Source organism: Eriocheir sinensis, chromosome 35, assembly GCF_024679095.1.
Source record: "Eriocheir sinensis breed Jianghai 21 chromosome 35, ASM2467909v1, whole genome shotgun sequence".
NCBI lineage: Eukaryota > Metazoa > Arthropoda > Malacostraca > Decapoda > Varunidae > Eriocheir > Eriocheir sinensis.
In genome coordinates this window covers 7389906-7412920 of record NC_066543.1, presented here as the reverse complement: position 1 = coordinate 7412920, position 23015 = coordinate 7389906, and the positions used below count along the sequence as shown (strand labels likewise).

The 23015-nt window shown below is 45.2% G+C and overlaps 1 protein-coding gene across 5 annotated transcripts in view; it reads left to right on the top strand.

The window, feature by feature from the left end:
• Positions 1-23015, top strand: part of LOC127007346 (trichohyalin-like) — a 90873-nt gene that overhangs the window by 2537 nt on the left and 65321 nt on the right. The window contains exon 1 of one of the 5 annotated variants that reach the window (XM_050878205.1): positions 319-988. The exons of 2 other annotated variants lie outside the window; for them this stretch is intronic. The gene's annotated coding sequence lies outside the window, so the exon portion shown is untranslated. Of the gene's footprint in view, positions 1-318; positions 1468-23015 lie in introns of those variants that run through there. 2 more of the 5 variants (XM_050878204.1, XM_050878201.1) reach the window with 2 other exon arrangements.

The following is a 23015-nucleotide window of genomic DNA, read 5'->3' as shown; positions in this document are numbered from 1 at the left end:
TTTGAAAGATGAAGGCTTTATTCCAATTATTTTTTCTCGCTTTTCATCGTCATATGAGTGAAGATATATTTTAATGTTATTGTTATTATTATTATTATTATTATTATTATTATTATTATTATTATTATTATTATTATTATTATTATTATTATTATTATTGTTATTATTATCATTATATTATAACTATTTTTATTATTATTGTTTGTCATCGTATTTGTTGTCCCATTGCATAGCATTTCTGACCTTGAAAGAAGACAAATCTGGCACCATTTCGACGATATTGAAAGCAACAACTTAATACCAGCTATCTGAATAATTCTAAGAATGTAATGCGATAATCAAAGTTTTGTCAGTCACCGAGTGTGCATGATTGTATGTGTACGCGACAAGTTGAACCGGGGGAGTTGCGGCATCTGCTGGCAGGAAAAGTTGTGCCGTAACATGCGAAGTTGTGCCCCGAGGGAGTAAAGCTCGCACTAAACAGTATCTCCGAGGCGAGGGAGTGACGGAGCGGCGGGAGCGGGAGGAGGAGAGGGAATGCAGAGAATCCCTCGCCTAGTATCGACGACGGCAGGTCACAGTTACTCTTCACGCACGCGTCCTGCCGCCTCGCCTCCCTTGCTAGGAACTGCTGCGCAAGTCCTCCTCCACTACCTCCTCCTCCTCCTCCGTCAGTCAGTTTCGCTACTACTGCTGGAGGAGGAGGAGGCGGCGGCGACGCGTTGTCCACACCCGGCAAGATTCTCACCTCTCTCTCGCGCTAGCCACGGAGGTCACAGGAAGGATGCACCCCACACCCCTTGTCCGCGGCCCCTCAGCCATCCCACGCCCTCAGACCGTGCCCTGAGCCTCTGCCAGAGCACATGAGCATTGGCGTGCGGGGTGCAGGCGGCGCCCCTCCGTGTGTTGGGATGCAGAGCGCCCTCGTCGGGGTTTGTAAGGGAGACAGGACGCCGCCGGACCTCAGCTCGGCCTTCAGGACTTAAAGGTGAGGGCAGCGCCAGCCCGGCCAGTCGATACTAGGCGGGTCCGTGAGGCCGAAGGAGCAAGGACGCACGCCACGCCACGCCCTCCTCCTCCTCCTCCTCCTCCTCCTCTTCCTTCTCCTCCTCCTCCTCCCACGCCTTCTCGTCCCCTACCTCCCACGCGCTTGCCTGCCTCCGAACGTTACCTGCCTCCCTTATCTGTTGCTCCTGTTGCTCTCACTCCTTTACGCACTCACCTCCTCCCTCCCTTCATCTCACCGCAGTGCCTCTATGTGTGTGTGTGCGTGTGTGTGTGTGTGTGTCTGTGTCCATCCAAGATAAGTTCTGATAAGGTTTGTTTCGCTACCAAGGGCTTACATATATCAATTTATTCGTGCAGTTCGTTTAGGTCGCGAGAGCAGAAACTTACGGCAAAAGCAATCCCACGCCTACTACTTCTACTACCCGTGTTGAATAAGCTGCACATTGCTCCGGCGCTCAGGTCTGTCGCTGGGGATGAGTGGGTGGGTGAGTGGGTGATTTGTTGTCATGATATGGGTAATAAATATGGCCCGGGGTGGATGTGGGAGAGGGGTGTCCTGCTTGTGAATGGATGTGTATCTACTAGGGTGAAAATGGTGGGGGTTGATGAGTGGGTGGGTGAGTGGATGATTTGTAGTGGTGTGGGTAAGAAGGTGGGGAAGAAAGGGGGGACGTGTGGTGTGTCCTTGTCCGTGGGTGTTCATATAAGTGTAGTGGGTTGTATTTTTTTTTTTTTTTTTTTACAACAAAGGAGAGAGCTCAAGGGCACAAAAAAAGGAAACAATAATAAAAAAGCCCGCTACTCGCTACCCCTAAAAAAAGAATCAAAAGAGATGGCCGAAAGAGAGGTCAATTTCGGGAGGAGAGATAAAGATTATGTGTGATGTGCGTCTTGCGAGAGGAGGAGGAGGTAAGGATAGGGAGTAAGAGTAGAAAGAAAAAGCTATATGAAAGTGGTGATTAGCATATGAGGAAATAAGAAGAAACTATGAATTTTAGGGAAGAGCAACCGGACGAGATTATAGTTCGTCTAGTGAATGGTAAGAGAGAAGTGGGAAGGAAAGAAGGAAAAACCGTGGGGAGAGTTAGTTAGTGGCTGGCCTTGGTATTTACTTTCTCTGGTGTTAGTGGTGATTTATGGTGTGGTGGTATCGTAGGGGTAAGCTCCAGGTGGGTGTGGTATGGTGTGGAGGGAATTTTCTTGTTTATTTATTTGTTTATTTATTTATTTATTTATTCTTAGTGTGGCATCGTGCGGTATTACGATGTAGCGTGGCGTAGCGTTGCGTGATGTCGTGAAGTCAGTCTTTTAGAGCAGTGTTCTTTAAACTTTTCGCTCTCTACAACCTTGCTTTCTTTATATAGCTCATCACGGTCCATTTTAAAGTCTATTAACACTAGCTACTAAGAGATGAGCGCCTGAGTGCTAGTCATCTATTTGCGAAGAGGAGGCGATACAGTAAATAGTAGTGCCATGGGGAGCGACCCTTGTGTTGAGCAGCCAGGTTATTTGGTATATAGAGACCGTGTGTGGCTCGGCGTGGTGTGGTCAGAGTTTTGGCGTAGTGGCGTGGCGCGATGCAGTGAAGCCAGCCACCGTTTTAGTCGTGCAGGTGGATGTGACGGCTCAGGTTCTTAGGGACAATCTTTCCCTGCAAAGCAAATAAAGATGCCAAGCGGCTAAACACTCAAAGGAGGGACTCTTCTCAGTGTATGGCTCTTAAGTGGTCCGATAGTGGGGTGATAAACCGACAAACAAGATAACCAATAATAAGGAAACCTTTGCTCTACATCCGAGAATTCGATGACTGTCTGACTAGAAAGGAGTAAATAAGAATGGATTTGTACTTGTGGTGTGTCGGTAAAAGAATGAGCAGCAGACAAAAAGAAAATAAAGATAGGAAACAGTTATGAGTGCCATGATATATTATTATTATCATTCAAATCGATGCTAGGCTTAGTACATCCTCCGTAAAACAAGAATAGTTAGGCTGTACAATTTGTTTCTTCTCTTTCCACTTTCTTTTTTTTAACAGTAATTCATATTTGGCATCGGGGATTATTTTTCTTATGGAATGGGCATGCGTTTAAACCCAGTTAGTCGGTCAGTCAGTCAGTCAGTCAGTCGGTCAGTCAGTCAGTCGTTCAGTCAGTCAGTCCGCCAATCAAACAAGTCCTTCAGTTAGTCAACTAATCAATCAATCAGCCACTCAGTTAGTCAGTCATTCAGTCGTTCAGTCACTCAGTCAATCGTTCAGTCAGTCAGTCAGTCAATCAATCAGTGTAGTTAGTTACTTTACTCCTCATCTCAACATTCTGCTCATCGTCCACTTTGTAATATTTATTTTTCCCCCTTGTTGTTATATGAGGATTATTAAGTTCTGGTCAAGGCGCAATATATATGAAGCTTAATCTATCCTTTACCTTGGCTACCTGAGGAAGAGGAAGGGGGAGTGGGGGAGGAAAGAAAGAGGAGGAGGAGGAACGATAAGAGAAAGAACAGGAACAAGAGAGAATATTGTTAGGAGGGAGATAAAGAGGCCGAGAGGCTGAAAGGCAGGGAGGCTAGGAGGTGTTTAAAAGGAGGAGGAGGAGGAGGAGGAGGAGGAGATACAAAGAAGCAAGGTTAAAGGTGTTATAGAAGGAGTAGGATGAGAAGAAGCAGCAGAGAAAGTAGAATGAATTGTCCCAGGTTGGATGGAATTTGCGAAAGGAGGCATTGTAGGTAGAGGAGGAGGAGGAGGAGGAGGAGGAGGAGGAGGAGAAGGAAATACAAATAAGAAAGCAAAGTTAAAGGAGGTGTTATAGAAGGAGGAGGAGGAAGAAAAGGAGATGCAGATAAATTAGAAAGAACTGCCCCAGGTAGGATGGAATTTAGAGGAGGCGTTTCAGGAGGAGGAGGAGAGGCATATAGGGAGGGGGGGGGGTGGCAGTGAGGCAGGGAGAAGAGTTGTTTCAGTGGTTCCATCCCTCACGTAAGGCAAACACGGGTCGAGGCGTGGAGGCGGCCGTGCATTGCGAGGTGTCTGTCTGCATGGGCGCCGCGAAGGATGTCTTGCAAGACCCTGCCCGCCCGAGACTCGCCTTTCACTCGTGCTAAGAAAAAAATATTCAAATGTGTGTGTGTGTGTGTGTGTGTGTGTGTGTGTGTGTGTGTGTGTGTGTGTGTGTGTGTGTGTGTGTGTGTGTGTATTATTATTAGTAGTAGTAGTAGTAGAAGTAGTAGTAGTAGTAGTAGTAGTAGTAGTAGTACTCTCAGGTGCTGGTAAAATCTCAGACTTAAGAGGGTGGTGGGACCTTGTGAACGCCGCCGGCCCTGAGATAGGATACATCCCTAACGCCACCAAGTCTGTTCTTATTGTCAAACCTGAATATTATGACCGTGCCGCAGAAGCTTTTAGTGGAAGTGGAGTCATTGTGACAAAGGACGGACAACGAAACTATAGGTGCAGTGATAGGGACAGAGGTGTGTAATAAGGAGTAGCTACGTGGCCATTGCCATGACCGAGCCACACGCTGCCTATTCAGCGTACACCCACGGCCTCCAACATCGGTGGACGTTCCTGATGCGCACCATCCCCGGCATCAGTCCACTCATCCGACTACTGGAGAATGCCGTCAAGAATGTATTCTTACCGGCGCTGGTGAAATCTCATGCTTTGGGGGAGGAAGAGAGGGATATGCTAGCACTTCCTCCAAGACTGGGTGGAATGGGGATCACCAACCCTGAGAAGCTGGCTGATAAGGAGAGCCAAAACTCCATCAGCCTTACCAGATCCCTCACCAACAGGATCATCGCTCAGGAGGCAGACGGCGAAATAGACCAAAGTGAAATTAGAGAAATTAAAAGAAGAATCTCAGAAGAAAGACACCAGGCCCAGAAGGACGAGCTGGACAGTCTAACACACAACCTGTCTATAGAAATGTGTTGAAAAATCCACACATCACAGGAGGCAGGCGCCTCTAACTGGCTAATGTCGCTACCAATCAGAGCAAAAGGCTTCAGCCTCAACAAACAAGAATTGTCGACGCCGTTATTGCTCTGAGATATGGCTGGCCGATTGAGGGGCTGCCTGCTCTCTGTGCATGTGAATCACCGAATGATGTAACTCACACCATGACACGCAAAAAGGAAGGCTTCATCTGTATCCGACACGATGAGGTGAGGGATCTGACAGCCAGCATGCTCGGGGAAGTATGCCAAGACGTCTCTACCGAGCCGGCACTGCTCCCCCTGGACGACGAACACCTTAGATACAGGACGGCTAAGACTTCACATGAGGCACGGGTTGATGTAAGTGTCCGCGGATTCTGGGTGCGCGGACAGAGGGCATTCATGGACATCGGCAAATTCAACCCGATGGCTGCCTGTTACCGTGAGGTGTCCCTGGAAGCCGGCCACCAAAGGAACGAGCAGGAGAAGACAAGGGCATACGGTGAAAGAATCCAGCATGTGGATCAGGGCAGCTTCATCCCCCTAGTCTTCACCACATCCGGCGGGATGGGTCCCAGGGCCCGATGCTAATACGCACGACTCGCGGAACTGATCTCAGAAAAGAAGCATCAGCCAAGGAGCCACGTTGTCGCCTGGATGAGGTGTCGCCTCTCGTTCTCCCTGCTCAGCTCAGCCATCCTATGTCTCAGGGGCACCAGACACTCTGGCCCAAAAGCCACCAACATCTCCAATATGGACTATGAGGCCACAGTGGTGGAGATTAACATTAGGGTGGGTCGGGAGCGACATGAGTAGGAAAGGAAAGGGAGATCTAGACGCAATAGATGATAAGGCGTTATGTATGTATAGATTTAGTGCTAAGTAGTATTAATGATATGGTTGGATGCCGCAGTCATTAACGAACAGAGATGGGGCTAATGACCGCCAACCTATGGAACCCTCCATGATTATGTGTTGGGAAAATAAACATGGGTGGAGGTATCTTTTATGTAGTATGTTGTATAGTAGTAGTAGTAGTAGTAGTAATAGTAGTAGTAGTAGTAGTAGTAGTAGTAGTAGTAGCCCGTATCCTTAAACGTGTCGGCACCTTAGTACGTCCGTCTGAAAGGCAATTGTTGAAGTTGCTGAGATTTCCATAGACTTTTGCGATCCGAGTGATAGTTTTACCCGACTTCTGGATCTTGAACTGGAAAGATCAGCCATGCAAACCCGGTATTCTTAAATGTAGCGGCACTTCAGTATATATGCCTGTCTGAAAAGTCCCGCAGAAGTCGTCGAGATTTTCATAGACTGTTTTGTGATCCTAGCGATAGCTTTACCCGACTTCTGGACCTTGAACGGGAAAAACCACCTATGAAAACCCGGTTAATCTTCTCTGCGGGCTTGCAAAATAGTCGTAATGGGATCCCGATACGTTTAAGAATATGGACCAGACCATGGAGGTAGAATTGGCGGAGTCGACACGGCCCGCTCATCCCATGCATTCATTGAGGTGAAGCCGACGAACTGTCAAATTTACGACCAAAAGATGGGGGTGGGAGAGCCTGGCCGAGCCCAGTAAGAGGGAGCCTGACCTGACAACACCTGACACCTGACCGTAGAAATGACAGCTCGGGCGGATCCCTTAATTGGGCTGATGTCAACTCCACCAATTCTACCTCCATGGACCTGACTGACCGACAAGGAGGAAATTGGGGCAAATACTCAGACAGTTAGCCACTCACCCTTTCACTCAACCAAGTAGTCAGATATCACCAGTCAGCCATGCACAAAGTCACAATCAGACATTCGATCAGCCACTTTGCTAATCAACCACATAACCACTCTATAGGTAAATGACACTCACTAGCCACTCACCCACACTCAGCCAGCCAGTCAATGAGGCATCTCCGTAGTTTCAGGTGCATTGGGAACACCTGGTATACATCTAAATGACATTACCGGATATGATGGACGGTAATGGTCTACCCAGCTAATCAAGGCTCGTCAGGTGTGCGTGTGTACCTTGGCGTGTCCTGAGTCATGCGAGAGGTTCTGATGGTGGGGGATTTTTAAGGGATTTGTAACGTCTCTCTCTGTGCACTGTTACCGACGTTGCGTTTGCGTGATATTCCTTAACTCGCGGGAAAATTATTGGGTGCTGAAGAACCTTGCAACTCTCTCCCCTTTTTCTTCCTCCCTGTTGTTTTGTGTCGTGTTCCATCGCTGACTAACTGTGCATAAGGGAATTAAAAGCCTTTCCTGCGTCCGTTTACTAGTGTTATGCATGTAGGATCTAGCAATATGATGATTCTCCCTCCCCTTTTTTTCCCTCCCTGTTGCCTTTTGACCTGTTCCTTTGCTGACTAACCGTGTATAAGGGAATTAAAAGCCTTTCTTGTGTTTGGTTTACTAGTGTTATATATATTATCTATAGCAATATCATGAGTCTCCCTCTCCTTTTTCTTCCTCCCTGTTGCCTTTTGACCTGTTCCATCGCTGACTAACCGTGTCTAAGGGAGTTAAAAGCCTTTCTTGTGTTTGGTTTACTAGTGTCATGTATATTATCTATAGCAATATCATGAGTCTCCCTCCCCTTTTTCTTCCTCCCTGTTGCCTTTTGACCTGTTCCATCGCTGACTAACCGTGTCTAAGGGAGTTAAAAGCCTTTCTTGTGTTTGGTTTACTAGTGTTATATAGGATGGTACAATGCCCCTTTTCTCCTCTTTGTTGTTTTGTGTGTTGCCCTTTCTCTTTGTTTACGGTTGTTAGCTATATAGAGAGCTCGATGTCTTTTTTCTTTCTTCTCTTTTGCTCTTTGTTTTATTCCGCTACTATTTGTGTTCCTTGGGTTCTTTCCTGATACGTTTTTATGAGAGTTAAGGAGTTGGAATGCCTCGCTTCCCTTCCGTTGTTTTTTGTTTTTGCTGTTAATGGTGATTGTATTTCATGTCTCATCTTTTTTCCCTCTAAACTGCTTCCACTGCTAACAAACGCTCATACTTTTTTTTTTTTTTTTTACAGCAGAGGAGACAGTGCAAGAGCGTAAAAAAAAGAAAACAATAATGAAAAAAAAAGCCCGCTACTTACTGCTCCTGAATAGAGTAGAGTGTAGAGTGTATACTGTAGAGAACACTACTATATCCTCTCTTCTTTTCCTTCTATCGCCCCCGCCGTTCGTGTTTCTGCGGTACTTTATCCTCGTACGTACATAACACCGGGCCTCTTTTGCGTCCTCAGCTCGCCTGTTTATTGCTGCTTGTCGTGCGTGTTCCTCCTTCCGCGCGAGCATGTTCATTATGGCAGCTTGGGGAGGGTATACTAGGTAGGTCGCGGGGGTCGGTATTCTCAGACGCTCCCGCCTCTCACATCAACTATTTCAAGAGGCCAAAAAGGACATCAATTGCGTTCTCATGAGTGTTTTCTTAGATTCTTGGTACGAAGGAAGGGTCAAACTATAACTAGGGTCATTAAACTACCCTTGGAAATGCCCCAAACTCCTACGAAACCCGTGTCAAATATGTGAGCTTGGGCGCAGGAATGTTTAAAAATGTGGCCCTGTGTGTTTCGCTCTGACCACTACTTCGCTACTGCCCTATTACTACTACTACTACTCTTATCATATTCTCAAACATTTCGACGCCTAAGCACACACATTTAACAAGGCTTTCGTGAGTTTGAGGCATTTCTAGGAGTAGTTTTATGACCCTTGTGGTAGTTTGACATTTCTTCTGTACCTTGAGCCTAAAAAACACTCATTAGAACCCCTCTTTTTTTGGCCTTTGGAAATAGTTGATGTGAGGAATGGAAGTGTCTGCCAGTACCGAATTTAACTGTGTGCAATAGCGATGGGGTTACGTTTTCGGTGCCCTGGACTGAAAAAGAAAGGATCGTTGTTTAGAAATGTTAGTATACCGCCCATGATTGTGCGTTTCTTCTGAGCACTATATCGCTACTGCCCATCACGCGACTCTCTTATACAGTGCAATGGCGAAGGGGATAAGCAGTGAAACCTATACATACTTACTTGAGATGTTTCTGGGATAAGTTTACGATGGCCTGGACTATAAAAGAGAGAGGGTCGTTGTTTAGTAATGTAAGTATACCAGACGTGCTTGTGTGTTTCTTCCTAACCACCGCATCGCTATTGCCCATCACGCGACTCTCTTACTGTGCAATAGCGATGAGGAGGAAGTATTGTGTGACTTGGACAAAAGGAGAAATGACCCTTGTTTAATGTTAGTATACCAGCCGTGTTTGTGTGTTTCTTCTGACCATTACATCGCTACTCCCCATCACGCGACTCTCTTACTGTGCAATAGCGATGAGGAGGAAGTATTGTGTGACCTGGACTAAGGGAGAAATGACCCTTGTTTAATGTTAGTATACCAGCCGTGTTTGTGTGTTTCTTCTAACCACCGCATCGCTATACTGGCCATCACGTGACTCTCTTACTGTGCAATGACGATGGGGAGGAAGCATTATGTGACCTGGGCTCCCTTACGGCGCAATAACGATGAGGAAGGAGTATCGTGTAACCTGGACTTAAGGAGAGATGATCCTTGTTTAGTAATGTTTTACCAGTTTTATTTAATACCAGCCGTGTGTGTGTGTGTGTGTGTGTGTGTGTGTGTGTTCTTAACCACCGCGACGTTTTTACCCCTCACGCAACTCCCTTACTGTGCAATGGAGATGGGGACTTGGGAGTAAGTTTTTTTGTGACGTGGACTGTAAGAGAAAGGATCCCTGTGTAGTAGTGTTAGTATACCAGCCGTGATAATGGGCCGCTTTCACAGTCGTTTTGTTTGTTTTGATCGTTACCAATGGCGGCGATCGACCTATAGTTTTCCACGTGAAACTGGCCCATGGGGTAGTGGCGGCTGCAAAGGAAGCGGGAGGTGATGAGAGTGTGTGGTAAGGTGCGGTAAGGTTGGTATTGTCAGATGCTCCCGCCCCTCACACCAACTATTTCCAGAGGCCAAAAAGGAGGTTAATCGAGTTCTAATGAGTGTTCTTTTAGGTTCACGGTACAGAAGAAGGCTCAGACTACCACCAGGGCCATAAAAGTACCCCTGGAAAGGCCCTAAACTCCCACGAAAGACTAGTAAATTACGTGTTCTTGGGCGCTGAAATGTTTAAAAATATGGCCCTAAGCTAACCCCGCAGCCGCCACTACCCCATCGGCCAGTTTTACGTGGAAACACTATAGCGGCGATCGGGGCCATTGGTAACGATCAAAACAAACAAAACGTCTGTGAAAGCGGCCCTATATAATTCTCCCTAACCAACATACCGCTATTACTCAACACGCGAATATATCTTACCATGCAAAGGCGATGGGGAGGCAGTATTCTGTGACCTGGACCATAAGAGAAAGGATCCTTAATTGTTCAGTAATGTTAGTGTGCCAGCCGTGTCCTCTACTGTATTACCTGCCACTCGACTCCCGCGCTGTGCAATGGTGATTTTTTTTTATAGCAAAGGAAGTAGCTCAATGGCAAAAATAAATAAAGACAAATAAGCCCTGCTCCAGTAAAAAATAAAGTAGAGAAGAGTGGCTAACAGAGAGGTTAAGTTTGGATGGAATATGCGCGGACTTGGGCGGTATTAAGGGAATGGATGTTACTGTTTTTCTCTATACGATTTTACTTTAGTGTGATTCCCTCCTCCCCCCCTCTTGCCCCCCTCCCTCTTTCCCCCCTTCCTATTAATGCTTTTCACCTGCACTTTTTTTTTTGTTGTTCATTTCGAGCGTATAATTGAGTTTCCTTTTCGGAGTTCAAATTACGTAATCAACATGCAAATCCTTTTCCATTATTACTGAACCTACAAAGGGAAGGCATGTCTGTTTATTACTACGTGAATCCTCCCTGTTATTAATGTTTTCCTTCGTGCAGTATTATTATTATTATTATTATTATTATTATTATTATTATTATTATTATTATTATTATTATTATTATTATTATTATTATTATTATTATTATTATTATTATTATTATTATGCGTAGTAATTTTAGCTTCCTTGTAGAGTAAGTGGAAGTATTGTTGATTTCTTAATTTTTTTCTTATTTATCTATTTATTTTTTTAGGGTTCTGAGGTTGTAGGTGTGAACTTAATCTTGGAAAGGGATTATACTGTGTTGTGATCCCCAGTTGTGGCAGTGGTGATATTGACGACGACGATGATGATGATGATTGCAGTAGTGGTAATAGTAGTAGTAGTAGTAGTAGTAGTAGTAGTAGTAATAGCAGTAGTAGTGGTAATAGTAGTAGTAGTAGTAGTAGTAGTAGTAGTAGTAGTAGTAGTAGTAGTAGTAGTAGTAGTAGTAGTAGTAGTATACATATAATAGTAATAGTAATAGTAGTAGTCATTGTTGTTGTTGCCGTTGTCGTTCTCGTTGTTGTTTGTTGTTGAAGCAGCAGCAACCCACGAGCATCATCAATGGCATCATCAGCAGTGTGAGGGCCACGTCATGCAGGAGGGAGGAACGAGGGCCAGAGGGAAGGGCACGAGACGACCCGGTCACCTGAAGGTCGCTGCCCGTGTAGGGACTCTCCTTTCCTTCTCCTCCCGTCTCCTTTCCCTCCTCCTCCAGTTCCTCCTCCTCCCGTCTTTCCTTTTCAGCTTTTTTTTATTGTTTCCTTATATTGTGCCCTTGTGCTGTCTCCTTTGCTGTAAAAAAAAATCCATCCCTCTCTTCCTCTTGGTCTGTCCCTCCCATCCTTCTTTTCCTTCCTGTTCTTCCTTCTACCTTTTCCTTCCTTTCCTCCCTCACACCCTTTCTTTCCTCCTTCTCCTCTTACCTTTCTCTTCCACTTTTTCGTCTCTCCTTTCCTTTCCTCCCTCATACCCTTTCTTTCCTCCTTCTCATCCTACCTTTCTCTCCCACTTTTTCGCCTCTCCTTTCCTTTCCTCCCTCCTACCCTTTTTTTCCTCCTTTCCATCCTACCGTTATCTCCCTCCTTTCCGACCTTCTTTTTTTCCTCCCTCAGAACCCTTTCTTTTCTTCCTTCCCATCCTACCTTCATCTCCCTCCCTACCGACCATTTACTTTCCTTTCCTCCCTCAAACTATTTATTTCCTCCCTCCCATCCTATACCTTTCTCTCCCTCTTTTTCGCCTCTCCTGTCCATCTCTTCCTCACACCCTTTTATTTTTCCTTCATTTCCTTCCTTTTTTCCTCCTTCCTTTTTCCTCCTTCCTTTTTTTCTTATCGCTCTTCCTTCTCTCCTCTCCGCCCCTCCCTTCCATTTTTCTCTCCCGCCTTTTCTCTCCTCTCCGATTTTCATTACTTGCTTTCCCTTCCTTTTCTCTTATCTTCTTCCTCTCATTCCTTCTCCCCTTCCATCCTCCTTATCTTCCCATTTCTCTCCTCCCATTCTCTGTCCTCACTTATTTCCCTTTCTCCTTTTCTTTCAATTCTTCCAGTTCCTCCTTTTCACATTATCTTCCCTTCTGTGTCTTTGCCTCTCCCTTTCCTCCTCTGTTTCCTTTCATTTTCCTTCCCTCCGTTCCTTCCCTTCCCTCCCTCCTTTTCTCTCTCTTCTTTCCTTCTACTTCCCCTTCCCTTTCCTTTCCTAATTTCCCTCACTACATTCCATCAATCCCATACCTTCTTCCTCTTCAGCCCTTCCTTCCGTCCTTTCTTCTCCCCCTCTCTTCTCCATTTCTCCATCTTTTTTCTTATGTCCCTTCACACCCACCATTACCCCTTCATCCTTCACCACCTTGACCGTTTTGCACTTGTCCGATCCCTTCAGCCCCTCCTTTCCCTCCCGCCCTTCCCTTTGCTTCGCCTATAGGAATCCCCCAAGGTCACACTCCCTGTCTTTCCCCGCCGCCGCCGCCGCAATGCCTCGAGGTCATTCCGTCATTCCTGAGCCCCGCCGCCGCAGTCTCCGCCGCCGACGCCCCCTCCCCCCAAAGTAGTACCCCAACACCCCCCACACATACACCCCTCCTTCCCCCACATGGTACAACATATCCTTCGTTGAGGCTTATTTAGAGGTTTGTGAAGGAAAAAATAACAACAGAGAGAGAGAGAGAGAGTGGGGGAGGAGCGGTAGTGCGTAAGTATATAGTGACTCAATCGTAACAGCCGTGTGATATCGCTTTTCACACACACACACACACACACACACACACACACACACACACAGCAACAACAAGGTCCAGGCAGCTTTCCAATAATAATAAGGTTTACTTCATAACGCACTACAGTATTGACTACAACCCTTGGCCGCGTGTTGTTTACAATCTCCCTTATCACGCCTTTTTCTTCTCTATTTTATTATTATTATTTTTATTATTATTATTATTATTATTATTATTATTATTATTATTATTATTATTATTATTATTATTATTATTATTATTATTATTATTATTATTATTATTATTATTATTATTATTATTATTATTTTTATTATTATTAGCTGTAGTAGTAGTAGCGGTAGGAGCAGTAGTAGTAGTAATAGTTGTAGTGGTAGTAGTAGTAATAGTAGTAGTAGCAGTAGTAGTAGTAGTAGGAAGCTGGCTGATAAGGAGAACCAAAACTACATCAGCCTTCCCAGGTCACTCATCAACAGGATCATCGCTCAGGAGGCAGAGGGCGAGATAGACCAAACAGGAATAAGAAAAATTAAAAGAAAAATCTCAGAAGAAAGGCAACAGACCCAAAAAGACGAGCTGGACCGTCTTACACACCACCTGTCCTCAGAAATGGGAAGAAAAATACACACTGCACAGGAGACAGGCGCCTCTAACTGGCTAACGTCATTACCAATTAGAGCAAAAGGCTTCAGCCTCAACAAACAAGAATTTGTCGACGCTATTGCTCTGAGATATGGCTGGCCGATTGAGGGACTGCCTGATCTCTGTGCATGTGGATCACCAAATGATGTCACTCACACCATGACATATAAAAAGGGAGGCTTCTTCTGTATTCGACACGATGAAGTGAGGGATCTGACAGCCAGCATGCTCGGGGAGGTATGCCAAGACGTCACTACCGAGCCGGCACTGCTTCCCCTGGACGGCGAACACCTTCGGTACAGGACGGCCAATACCTCACAGGAGGCACGGGTTGATGTAAGTGCCCGCGGATTCTGGGTGCGCGGACAGCGGGCGTTCATGGACATCCGCATATTCGACCCGATGGCTGCCTGTCACCGCGAGCTGCCCCTGGAAGCAGCCCACCACAGGAACGAGCAGGAGAAGACAAGGGCATACGGTGAAAGAATCCAATATGTGGATCAGGGCAGCTTCACTCCCCTCGTCTTCACCACATCCGGCGGGATGGATCCCAGGGCCCGATGCTTCTACTCACGACTCGCGGAACTAATCTCAGAAAAGAAGCATCAGCCAAGGAGCCACGTTGTCGCCTGGATGAGGTGTCGCCTCTCGTTCTCCTTGCTCAGGTCGGCCATCCTATGTCTCAGGGGCACCAGACACTCTGGCCCAAAAGCCACCAACATCTCCAATATGGACTATGAAGCCACAGTGGTGGAGAGTGACATTAGGGTGGGTCGGGAGTGACTTGAGTAGGGAAGGAAAGGGGGATCTGGACGTAATAGATGATAGGTGATTTGGTGCTAGGTAGTATTAGTAATATGGTTGGATGCCACAGTCATTAGCGAACAGAGTTGGGGCTAATGACCTCCAAGCTATGGAGCCCTCCATGATTATGTGTCGGGAAAATAAACACGGGTGGAGGTATCATTTATGCAGTAGTAGAAAAAAAAGTAGTAGTAGTAGTAGTAATAGAAACCGCAACAACAACAGCACCACAGTAACCTTTTCGATGCATGTCATACTTCCATACTTTACGTCGGTGCGTGATATTTTTATTCTGGGTAGTCAACAAAGACATCATCATCATCATCATCATCATCATCATCATCATTCACAGAGTAAGCCATTTTCAACTAAGTGGCTGGAGTGCAAGCAGCCCAGAGTAGTGCTTGTTGTGTCTATAATTGGCGGGAACAGTTTACCGGACTGAGAGTGAGTGTGACCATGACTTTGGAATTCGTATCGATGCAGCAAACACTGCTTGGTCGTCAAGCGTTTACGGAAGGCAAGCAAACATAAAACATCGATACAGAAGAGATTTAATGTATATTCAAGGCAACAGTAGCCACTTGTTGCTATAGGAGACGTTGCCTAAATGTCAAACTTTTGCGGAAGGCAAGTAAACAGAAAACATCGATACAGAAAAGATTTTATTGTATACTCAAGGCAACTGTATAGACACTTGTTGATATAGGAAACGTTACCTAAATGCCGAAAGTTTAAGGAAAGCAAGTAAACATGAACCATCGATACAGAAAACATTTAGCTCAGTTCATTATATCTAAGGCAAGTGTAGCCACGCGTTGATATGGGAAACGTTACTTAAGTGCCAAACGTTCATTGAGGCCAAGAGTAACAAGAATCATCAACGCAGAAAACATTATGAGGAAAGTGTGAAGTAGCAGGATCTTGAGTTCATGTCTGCTCCACCTCAACGATACTTCAGAGACTACAAGGAGGACAAGGAACCCCCAAAGCTCGGACACATCTGGATACACACACTGGACTGAAGGCTAATCTTGCTCACTGCCCAGATACCTTGCGAGAACGACACCTGCACATCTCGGGGCTTGCTGGCAATGTTGGTGGCTGTGGTTACATTTGGGTTGTTAGTTGGTTGGTTGGTCAGGGGGTTCAAGTCAGTGTTAGCAGATTATCGTACTCAGAACGTTACATTTATCAGTCTCGGACCCCTAAACTGTTGGTGGCTGTGGTTCCATCTGGCTCGTTAGTTGGTTGGTTGGTCAGGGGGTTCAAGTCAGTGTTAGCAGATTATCGTACTCAGAACGTTACATTTATCAGTCTCAGACCCCTAAACTGTCGTACCCACTCAAATAACGATATTCAATTAAAGTGAGTGTTAAAACCGATAATTGGTGGTTTTTTTTTTTTTTTTTTTTGCAAGAGTTACGCGTCAGAAACCGGAAAATATATTGTGATAAGTTCAATAATCTGGTAACGCTGGTTCAAGTCTCACGTCAGATTTTTTTAAGGATCGCACTACTATTTATTAAAAGTTATGTGGCTGTAATCCTTTTAATTGCATTTGGGGGAAGGGGTTAACTATGGAAGAGTTGGATTTTCATAAAGTCGACATACTACAAACTCAGTCGTAGTAATATGAAAAATCAACAAAACCAGCTAACTACGCCTCAAACACGGGTCACAGTCATCCACATTGGTGAAGACTCAGGGCCGGTTTCACAGCCCTACACAGTGGCTTTGTAATCGCCCGAACCAAACTTTACCATCTTCTACAATCCATAATGGTTAGGTTATCGGTGCAATCCCAGATACACAAGAGACATCCCGTACGGTTTCCTCAAATTTCTTAACTTAAATATGAACACAATATACTACACAAGGATTTTTTGAAGTCTTTGGCATTGGTTTGAAGGCTTACTAACCCATCATGGCCAACTGTGAAAGTGGCCCATAATTATCTATTTTTTGGGGTTTATATCATGGCACAAATTTGGCCCGTCGATGCTACACGGTAAAGCCACAAATTTGGCCCGTCGATGCTACACGGTAAAGCCACAAATTTGCCCCGTTGCTGCTACACGGTAAAGCCACAAATTTGGCCCGTCGCAGCTACACGGTAAAGCCACAAATTTGGCCCGTCGCAGCTACACGGGAAAGCCACACATTTGGCTCGTCGCTGCTACACGGTAAAGACACACATTTGGCCCGTCGCTGCTACACGGTAAAGCCACAAATTTGGCCCGTCGCTGCTACACGGTAAAGCCACAAATTTGGCCCGTCGCTGCTACACGGTAAAGCCACAAATTGGGCCCGTCGCTGCTACACGGTAAAGCCACACATTTGACCCGTCGCTGCTACACGGTAAAGCCACAAATTGGGCCCGTCGCTGCTACACGGTAAAGCCACAAGTTGGGCCCGTCGCTGCTACACGGTAAAGCCACAAGTTGGGCCCGTCGCTGCTACACGGGTAATACAACGTTTGAAAAATCAGGCGTAATCTATTTGCCTCCCTTTATTGGTGGAACTAGGTCGGTGTTCTCAGACGCTTCCACTTCTGACATCAACTATTTCCAAAGACTGAATAGGAGATCAATCGAGTTCTAATGAGTGTTTTTTAGGTTCATGGTACAGAAGAATGGTCAAACTACCACCAGAGCCTTAAGACTATCTATGGAAATTCCCAAAACTCCTATGAAAGCCTTATCAAATATGTGTGTTTGGACACCGAAATGTTTATAAATATGGCCCTAGACAGCCTTTGAGACGGACAAGACACGATGGAGAACAAAAACTAAATAGATATAAAGGGATCACAAAAAAGAAAGCAGATTAAGTTAAAGAACTGAGAGAGAAAGGACCGACACGATAGCATTCAAGTCGCCCCTCTCTACCGTACCCAGCAATGCCGAGGGTCCTAGTGCAGCGTTGTCCCTGTGCAGCAACACCCAGACCCCGAATTCTCAGACGCCCGTGGCTCTCACAACATGTTTCCAAAAGCCACAAAGGAGACCAGTCGTATTCTTTTGAGTGTTTTTCACATTCATGGTGCAGAAGCCTTGTCCAACAATCACTCAGCCCATAAAACTACCCATGAAGAGACCCATAACCTCCACGAAAGCTTTATCTAATGTGGGTGTGTTAGCCCCGAAATGTTTGAGAATATGAGTGTTTTTTTAGGTTCACGGTACAGAAGAATGGTCAAACTACCACTAGAGCCATAAAACTATCAATGGAAATACCCAAAACTCCTATGAAAGCCTTGTCAAATATGTGTTTTTGGACACCGAAATGTTTATAAATATGCCCCTAGACAGCCAGTAGAGCAGTAGAGTCCGTAGTAATGGCAATGACCCTGGCGGAGCACCTTTCCATGTAGCTAGTGACGTGGCAGACAGGACTGGGAAGGGTCCGCGCTTCGGCCGCCACGCCAGAAGCTCCCGGGGGCAAGGACACGCCACGGACAGCCACGGACGGTTTTTATAGATCGGCTCTTTTTTTTGCGTCGTTTTCTTCTCATTTTTAAAAGTCGCAGTCCTCTTTGTTATTTCCGCCCCGAGAGCCAGCTAGCCAGAAATACAAAGGACGACCCGGGCAGGAAATTCCAACCTGGAGCCAACCTGTCGAGCGCTGCTATGAGGCTGCACACACCTGCCCAGCGCTTCGTCTCGCCTCGCCTGAGTCACCCCGCGGCAGGGAAAGGGCAGGCGTGCAGTTAGTTTACGCCCCACGATCGTCCTTGGCATACGCACTCACCCACGTTAATTCAAGCTATACGCAGATCCATCGACGTAGTGGAGAAGGAGGTGGAACAGGAGAAGAAGGAAGAGGAGGACTAAGAGAGGAGAAGGAGGAAGAGGAGAAGAAGGAAGAGGAGGTGAGAAGGAAAATGCAGAAGAAGAAAAAACTAAAGAATGAAATGTACCTCGGAAACAGAATTTATTTTAGAAGAAAGTTTGTAAGTATGGTGGTTTAATATGCAGTTAGCTACCGACTTCAGTGATCCATTCGGGCTATACGGAGATCAATCGAGGTAGAAAAGGAGGAGGAGGAGGAGAAGGAGGAGGGAAGGAAAATGCAGAAGAAGAACTAAAGAATGAGATGTAACTCAGAAACAGAATATTTTGAAGAATGTCTGTTTAGTCTGTCGGTTTACGAAGAGGTTAGCCACAGACTTCAGTGATCCAACCTACTGTGTCCACTTGTGTTGCCGGTAGAATAGGTTAGGAAGAAGAGGTAGTGAATAATTAGGTAGAGAAGGGGTGGATAGGCCTTATTAACCTTTGTTTGGCCTTTCACTTATACCTTCGCCTTGACCTTTAGCCTTTACCCACGTTTGTTATTGTTTTTGCCAGTCCGTGAGATCACCATTCCGTTCGGCGACCATTGGTTCAGTCACGCCAGCCAGTGATTAGCGTTGGGTGTTGGTCTTTGTTTTCGGCGCTGTTTGTGTGACCTGTCTTGTGCATAAGGTCTGTTTGCACCCACCTTTTCCGTAAATACTTGTAGCTTTTGTCGTACCAGTAATTAATTTGTATATTGTCTATATTTAACACACACACACACACACACACACACACACACACATACACACACGGCGTTACGCTACAAACAGGTTCCGATACTTTTATACCTGACATAAGAAACGCTTCGTCGGTTGTGAGCAGTGTTGCTAGTATAGTAAACAACGTCTTTGCCATCCCTGACCCATGTACCAAGTAATAATAATAATAATAATAATAATAATAATAATAATAATAATAATAATAATAATAATAATAATAATAATAATAATAATAATAATAATAATAATCTAGACTTCAGGAATGTTGTTTAAGGACCCGAAACATTCATTATCGTACCTTTAACTGAATGTACACCTGTATGTAAATGTGCCTCAAGTTTATCGATATATATTTTTTTCTCATATTGCATAATAGCCTTTACACCCATAATGATAATACCCATAATGCATAGCACCCTACAAGAAGAAAAGGACATGCGTTGACCATCCGACCTTTCATTGTGCTCTCCATTTTCTGGTTTCATTTTAGAGTCATTCAGATTGCAGAGACCTTGAATCTACCTATGACCTTTTCACCGCACTCACCTTCGCTTTGAATATGCCGGTCACGAAGAGCACAACAAGAGTATGCCGTTTAACACTTCCCTGCACTTCACTCGCCTCTGTCCACATGTCCTGATCACTGACGGCCAAATTCCAAACTCTCTCTTAACCCGGTAGCAGCGACGGGCCAAATTTGTGGCTTTACAGTGTACCAGCTATGGGCCAAATTTTTACCATGATATAAACCTCCCAAATAGATGATGCGTAAAATGATCACAAATGCGTTGGTACTATTATATTATGAAATGGTGTGCGTGAGTGATGATTCTTTCTCATTAATTCGCTTAGAGGGTCCTTTAAGATACATGATCCCCTCACCTACCGGGTTAAAAGACACAACTTAATACCAACTCAAAAAACAGCGGCAGCCTCTTAAACTACTTTCCACCTTTGTTAAACTCCACGTACTTCCACTTCAGTTTTCCTTAGCCTATTTGCGCCATGCTTTTACTACCAGAGAAAATTATCAACATGAAACCCTGAAAGTGTCTCATAAGAATAAAACTCAAAGGAAACTGAATCTGGCTGAGTGATACTGTTAGAACTCATCTCAAGGGAGTGACCTTGACTCCATAACTGGGCTGCCTCGTATCTCTGACCACATCCCACATCTAACCACATCCCAGATATTTTAACGTCGTATTAGCATTTGTTACCAGTTAAGCGGTGAGGTCCTTTTTTTAATTCAATTTTGGGAGGGAGTTAGAAAGAAGTTTTGAATTTTCGCAATGTCGACATACAAACTCAGTCTTCAAAAAAAGTTATATTGAAAAAAAAGACCAACTAAACACGCCTTGAAAAACGGGTAAAAGAAAAAAGAGACATCAGCCACAGTATTATTAGTAAAGAGTGATACAAAGCTTACAAATCAGGCGATGGTCACCCACACGAGGACAGTGACACGAGTGGAGCAGCTTCCCTTTCGCTGCGGCCACTCTCCAGGCTCGGGTTTCATTTTCTGGTCACCGAGAGTACAGTGACCTCGGGTACGTGGGTTGCAAGGTCATTGTAGATGCGTAGCGGAGGCGGGGGAAGGTGAGGAGGTGGTCGCTGCATGGGGAATGACGGAGGGAGGGAGGGAAGGAGGCGACTGGGGCTCGGGAGGGACGGAGGGAGGAAGGGAGGGAGGGAGGAACGCAGGTATACTTGAGAAGGTTGTGGCGGCTTGGTCTCGTTAGGAAATGCCGAAGTGAGTCTTGTTGCGTGGAAAAGGTGGCCGGTGGAGGTCTTGATGTGCTCAGCGGCGCCGCCTCGCCTGTAGCGCCGCATTCCGTGGTGGTGATGAAGGGGTGCTGATGGTCTGGTAGAGTACGTAAGCGATTCTCATCTCCGTTGCATTGCCCCTTGAGTCTGTGGGGGGTAAAAACTCATTACCCCGAGACACAGGGCCAGCATGACATCCGGGTTACCACAGTGTACATTCCCCAGGTTTCCCCAGGTATCCTTTTATCGACCAGCCCGAAAAAGAGGATGAACAGTTGGGTAAGCTGCATGCCGACTGTCCAGGCCGGGATTCAAACCCAAGCCCACGGATTCGTGAGCAAGCACGCTAACCACTGGACCACGGAGGCGTTCTGGTGCCAGAGATGATTTGAGGATGACTGTGCTCCAGTTACGAACGCTTCCAAAACAGTATAAATAAACTGCTGGCGCGGTTCGTGGCGGTAATTATGTGGTTCCTGAGTAGAAAAAAAACAGAAGCCATATGCACACCCAAATCCCTTTTGCAGTGAAAGGACCTAAAATTATATTAATTGATGTTTAATTTCTAAGAGAGTTAATTTTTACTAACACTTTTTTTAAAACAGTGGAAATTGCTCAAGGGGGAAAAGAAATCGCTCATCACTACTCTTATAAAGGAAAATGGAAATGAGCAGCTAAAAGTGAGGTCAACTTAAGACACTATTTGTCGATGCTGAACTGAACCATCCGTTTATTCCACCGCTCATGCAGGCCGTCAAGCTCCTCCTGTAGAACCTCAGCATCGTGGCTTGATCTAATTAGTCGTCCTGTTATCGTGTCCTCCGCAAACTCGCTGGCGCCGCAGGTCATACCGTAATCAAGGTCGTGTGTGTACATTACTAGAATGATGATAAGAATGTAGCTGAAGGAAAGTAAGAAGATTGAGATTGATTGGAATGTGTGAGGTGGATGATTTTTTTTTTTTTTCTTACGGTAAAGAAAACAGCTCAAGGGCAATAAACGAAGAAAAAACAAAAAAAGACAATTTCGCTCCTCCTGCACAGTAAACAGGAGTGACCGGAAGAGAAAAGAACGCAGATTAAAGGGAAGTAGGAAGTTCGAGGCAGAAGAATTCGTGTGACGAGTGGAAAGAATGCAGGTGAAGGAAACGAAGCGGAAAAGAAATACAAGACGTTTGGCGAAGAAAAAAAGAATGCCAATAAAAAGAAAGGAGATGGAGGTAGAGGAATGCGTATTTATGACAAGTGAAAAAAATGCAGGCGAAGGAAGGAAAGAAAGAAAGGAAAGAAAGAATGCAGGTGAAGGAAACGATGCGAAAAAGAAATACAAGACGTTTTGCGAATAAAAAAAGAATGCCAATAAAAGAAAGGAGATGGAGGTAGAGGAATGCGTATTTATGACAAGTGAAAAGAATGCAGGAGAAGGAGGAGAAAACGAAAAGGAAAAAGAAAACGTTTGGCGAATCAAAAAGAATGCCAATAGAAGAAAGGAAGATGGACGTGGAAGAATGCATATGACGAGTGAAAAGAATGCAGATGAAGGAAACTAAACGAAAAAAGAGAAGATGTTTTGCGGATGATAAGAATCCCAGTAAAAAGAAAGATGGAGGTACAAGGATGCGTACAGCGATAAAAATGTCGACGAAAGGCTTGAAAAAGAGAGAGAGTTCACGTTTCATAGCCAGGCAGGGAATTAAAGTTTGGTTAGTATTATGATTTGGAATATGGCCAAAAAAATGTTGTTATGAAAAAAAAAGAGAAGCTGAAAGGAAAGTGGCGTCATCTCACGTTCACGAAATTGAAGGTGTTTTAGGACGGCAGGAATAAACTCAAACTCCTCCTCTTCTTCCTCCTCCTCCACCTGCTCCTCCTCCTCCTCTTTCTCCTCCTCCACCTCCTCCTCCTCTTTTCCGACTGTCACTTCTTCAATCGCTTCCCCTTTTCAATTACAAGAAGCCAAATATATTTTCTCTCTCTCTCTCTCTCTCTCTCTCTCTCTCTCTCTCTCTCTCTCTCTCTCTCTCTCTCTCTACCTGGGTGACGTATTTACCTGTCCATGAGGTGTTCGTGGAAGAGAGAGGCGAAAATTCGTTTGGGTTTCTTTAATTTTGAAATTGAAGAGAGAAAACGATGTGAAAGGTGACAGTCGAAAAAGAGAGGAGGAGGAGGAGGAGGAGGAGGAGGA